General features: G+C 48.5%; 1 protein-coding gene across 1 annotated transcript in view; it reads left to right on the top strand.

Moving 5' to 3' along the window:
• The window catches only part of ZNF423 (zinc finger protein 423), a 266,220-nt gene that overhangs the window by 46,552 nt on the left and 214,496 nt on the right, over window positions 1–5,172 (top strand). The window contains exon 2 of the mRNA XM_012806818.2: window positions 2,067–2,267. The gene's annotated coding sequence lies outside the window, so the exon portion shown is untranslated. The remainder of the gene's footprint in view (window positions 1–2,066; window positions 2,268–5,172) is intronic.

The following is a 5,172-nucleotide window of genomic DNA, read 5'->3' as shown; positions in this document are numbered from 1 at the left end:
CCGCAGATCAGATTCCCCGAGATAGATACGCTGCCTGGCTTTTAATGGGCTTTCTGGATTGTGGGGAGTTGGCGTGTTCTGATAATAAAAGAACCTAAAAATTGTACATCCCTTAATTGGTAAGAAGAGAGATGTTTTGATGAGCCACAAATGGAAACATTGATTTTTACAGCCTCCGTGCAGTTCCAGGCGGCGTGTCGTGTGACGTTCGCCCCTCGGAAGGCGGCAGCTGGCTCTCCGATGAGCTGATTTGTGTTCCCACCCGTTCTTGATGTTGGGTGCTTGGAAGCGCGTCTTCTGGGCGGACAGGAGAAATAGAGTCCTTATAACATAATCTGTTTCTAAATTGAAATATTTATAGAGCTGTGGATTCCACCCTGACTTGAATGCACTCTTAGTTTCATGTCTTCTTTTCTTGGTTTGGTGACCAGCCTTTGGGGGCTGAAAAGTTGTGTGTGAAGCCATTTTCTGGATCCGCTGTGCTATGTACACACACAAGCGTGCATGCACATGCACTTCTGAATAAGCATGCACATTTGCATAAATGTTTTTATACATAAATAGGAGAGATCTTTTCATTGATTTAAAACAGTGTCGCTCGTTTGTGAACTGGTAGATTCGTTTTCCGGGACAGCCTGTGTTCATTTTGATTTTCCCATCCAAGTGCCTCTGTATGTTAATGGGCATGTTTTATCCCCTGACGTGTATTAGGATTACTGACGTATTTGGTGTCTTATGTTTACTGTTGTTCTTTTGCACTTTGATTTATAGGTTTGATGTGTCCTACTCATCTCTGTGAGGCTTGGTTTCATTTCCCACAGACGTGCAGGGCAGTGAACTTGACAAGGAGTCAAGATGGGGAGCCAGGCACCTGCAGGGGTCTGGGGACGTTGCTTCCCCTGGCTGCACACCAGGTGCCTTACCTGTGACATGGGAATAACAAAGCTGTTCTTCTCTGCAGGAAGCTGGACCCCATGATCTTTTGAGCCCCTTCCTTTTTTTGAGACAGAGCCTCTATCTGATGCCTCTGCCTGTTGCTGTGGCATCATAACTCACAGCAACCTCAAACTCTGGGCTCAAGTGATCCTCTTGCCTCAGCCTCCTGAATAGCTGGGACTGTAGGTTCTGGCCACAATGCTCAGCTAGTTTTTCTATTTTTAATAGAGAGGGTGTCTCGCTCTTGCTCAGGGTGGTCTCAAATTCCTGAGCTCAAGAAATCTGCCTGGTCCTCTTATAGTGCTAGGGTTATAGGCTCAAGCCACCATGCCTGGCCTCTTGGGCCCCCTTTGTTCTAGGACATGTGGGACTGTGAAATGGGGCCATGCATATGTAACTGTGGCTTTGAAAAAGCACAGGTCCCTGCACAATTGCAAGACATCACTGTAGTCATTCATTCAGTTTTCTCTACCCATCAGCCACTCTCTGCACAGTGCCAAGCACAGAAACCAGTTGAGGCATTCCAAGGCTGGTTCTCACTCTGCAGGCCAGTACCAAGTCACAGGTGAGGGCTTGCACGTGTCGTAAGCTTGAGATTGGACCATCCCTGTTCTTCAAGCGCACGTGCTTCCTTTATTCCAGAACCAGGATGTTTTTGCAAAGAACCAAGCTGACATTACCACATTGAGAGTCCCATTGTGTGGAAGGTGCACTTGGCTGAGAAATCTCCCTGGTCTAAATTGCAAGGCTTTGGGGAAAACAAAGTTTAGGCGCATTAGCAGATGGAAGCTCTAGAGAGGTTCATAACAGAATTGGGTTTGTAGGAGACAAAACACTAAGGCATTTTCACCTCCCTGATGGGCCACGACCCGCAGCATCCGTGCCCAGAGGGAAGATGACAAGAAACCCCCCCAGAAGGTTTGCACCAAGAATTAAAGAATCTAGTTGAGAATTATGACACTGCATGCTACAAAAAAACCCCATCTATTAATACACTGAGAGGTGTCAAGAATAATGGACCCCGGGAGGTAGAGTAATTAAATGTATCTTAATAAATGCCGGGTGATTCTTTTAAAACCCTTTCCCAAGACCCCATCAGCTGACATGGACTGTATTCTTCCTGTTGGCAGGAGGCCTAGAAGGGGAGCCGGAGTGCGATCGGAAAGCCAGCCGTGCTCTGGAAGACAGGAACAGCGTGACAAGTCAAGAGGAGAGAAATGAGGACGATGAAGATGTGGAGGATGAATCAATTTACACCTGTGATCACTGTCAGCAGGACTTCGAGTCTCTGGCAGACCTGACGGACCACCGGGCCCACCGCTGTCCTGGAGGTAATGCTAAGTAGCACCGGGACTCTGACAGGTGGTTACGCGGGTAATTGGACGTAGCAACAGCTTGAAGCCTCAAGTGAGATTAAAGAATTAATAATGTAATTTTACAGTTAATGTCATTTTATTGTGGTGTCTTGGGTACCCTGTATCTGCCTTTTAAATAAAATTAAAAATAAAAGCAACAGCTTTCCAGCAGGCAGGAGTTAGGTGGAGGCACTCTGTCTCTGTCCCCTACCCGCCCTCCTCCCCACCCCCCGGCTGTAGTAGTGGGCCATCGTGGGAGGGTCTGCACCCCAGATTTCAGCAAGGGCTTTTGGAAACCCAGCAATTAAGAGGTTGTTAGTGCAGAGTTAAGCAGCTTAAGTGTGGAAAGCTGCATGAAGGAGTGGGCTCCGAGGCAGGGCTTGTCATGGGGTATGGAGAATTTCAAAGGCCAAGGTCAGCCCATGCAGAAGGGGACCCAGTTCCACCCCTGTACTTGACCTCCTGTGTCTTTGAGTAGAAGGGTGGCTGGGAGCTGTTTTCGCTAGACCTGGCCAGAGCCCTATTTTCCATTTACTTGCTGCCTTGGAGAAGGTGTGCAAGACAGCAGTTTTATAGGAATAATTTGTGTGTGTGTGTGTGTGTGTGTGTGTCTGAGGTGGGTGGGTGCTGGGGGAATGTGCATTCTCGGGGGTAGGGGACTCATGCTATAGGGGCTGACATTTCCAGGCTCTGAGATTTGTAGAGAGGCAAATGTTCATAGCATCTGTGTTCCTTACGCAGCCCTCCGTGATCTTCCTCCACAGTGATTGGATACTGGTTTGTGGAAGAAGGCCTGAAACCCTAGGCCAGCATTTTAAAGGGGGTCTTTCCCCTGTTTTGGGGAAAAATCGCTGGTGGGGAGTAGATTGGGACCCAAAGTTCTTGCTTTCCTTACTCCTCATGCAATGTTGGAAGTTTGAAGTCAAGTGTTTGGGCAACTGCTATGACTTGCCCTCTAGTGACACTTGTGCCTGCACAGCCCTCGGTAGACCCAAGTCCCTGTCCCTCCTCTGGAGGCTACAAATATGAAAAAATAATAGACTCGGGAGGACTCTTTTGAGGGATAGTGGTAATTTATATTTCCTCATATTCGGAATTTGTGATATTTCAACCTGAGGTAGAGGTGATGATTAACTTATAATTCTAGCTTCAGAATTGGAAGGGACCAATTCTGGTCCCAACCCTGAAAAAGGGTTACCTTTTTCAGCCCCCTCTTTTCTCAATGAGGCAAGGAGAGGGGAAGGTGGTTGCCTGACAGTTGTGTAGCTATTTGGTGGCTGAGCCAGACTTCTTCAGGACCCTGGGCTGCTGACTGACATCTCACTTGAGAAAATTATGGACCCTGGTGTTGTATCTTTCCTTTTGCTTTCTTTCTCTCCCTCTCCCTTTCCTATTTGTTTTTCCTCTTTCTTTCTTTCTTTCTTGATGGGGTCTCTCTCTGTCATCTGGGCTAGAGTGCAATGGCATCATCATAGCTCACAGCAACCTCAACCTCAAACTCCAGGCTCAAGTGATCCTCCTGCCTCAGCCTTCCAAGGAGCTGGGACTGTAGGTGGGACCCACCATGCCTGGCTAATTTTTCTATGTTTTATAGAGATAAGGTCTTGCTCTTGGACCCTGGTATATTTCTTGATTTAGCCAAGAACTGATAAGGAATATGGACTATAAGACAATGAAATATTGTCACTGACTTTGAAAATCATCATTTGACCTTCTGTTTTCTAAACAAGAAAACAGCCCGTTCTCGTGTAGTGGCCCCTACGGGACTGTGTTTTCTTGAGTCCTTGCCCCTTGGAGGGTGGGTGCTGTCCCTCCTGTCTCTCAAATTCTCTTTTGAGGAAAGTGTTGTTTCTAAGTGGAGAAAGGAAAAAACACAAAACTTTGGGGCTGTGTGTGGGTCTCTGTGCCAGAAATAAGAGATGGCAGCTAACATGCTTTGGTCCTGGGCAGGGGCAGACCCCTCTCTCATCAGCCTCAGGGTTCAGCTGAAATGCACAGCAGCCTGGTGTGGTGTGCAGGGTCCTCAGCCATCCTTTTTGGTGCTGGTCGTACCCACCGATATTCCTGTCCACTTCCTAACTGGACCCCAGTAACGACTTCCATGGGGACCGGGAGCCAGCAATATTCCCAAAGCCTTAAGCCCTGGAAAGGAGTCTGAAATTCCTCGAAAGTGTGTGGGAAAATGCACTTGCCTAATAGCATCCCTGAGAAATTCATTACTGCCTGGCAAAGGTATGACCCAGGCTGGGAGAGCTCCCCTGACGTGCGTGAGACATGAGAGGGATTATGCTCCCCCAGGTCTTAGGTTTACCAGTGACAGGACAGGCCATTGGGAACTGTGTGCACATTGTTCAAAACAATTTCTTGTAGGGCCTCCACACTCCTCCATCATGCAGTGGTTCTCAAAATTTTCCCAGAGGTGTTTGGGGGAGGGGCTGCTGTGTGTGTGGGGGGAGCTGTGGGGGCCTGTCAGACTCGGGGAGCTTTGATGCCCAGACTAGTCACCTTAAACAGTCTGTTTTATACGCCGGGCTTTTGCATAAGATGTTGTTTGGAAATTGCCTCTGCTTTAGAAGTTTGGAACAGATACAGAAATACAACAGCTGACTTTCCCAGGCCGGGCTCGTGGGTCTGCAGGACACTCAGCAGCCCCGCTGCAGGCTAGCATTGTACCAGGGATGCTGTGAGTGCACAGTGCTGCCCTCATGGGCCATGTACTCCAGTGGGAAAGATGGACACTCGACAGCCCAGCAAAGAACATTTCAGAGGGGACCACGCTGGGCTGAGGCCAGGCAGGTGTGGGTGCTCAGCAGATGTTTCTGTGAGAACATACGAGTCTTGTGCTGTTGAGAATCTGGGGCCAAGGGCAGCACCACCTGCC

This window comes from Otolemur garnettii, unplaced genomic scaffold, assembly GCF_000181295.1.
Source record: "Otolemur garnettii isolate 467f Iridium unplaced genomic scaffold, OtoGar3 scaffold00058, whole genome shotgun sequence".
In the NCBI taxonomy this organism is placed as follows: Eukaryota; Metazoa; Chordata; class Mammalia; order Primates; family Galagidae; genus Otolemur; species Otolemur garnettii.
Note: the sequence above shows the minus strand (reverse complement) of the source record. Positions and strands in the feature narration are given on the sequence as shown.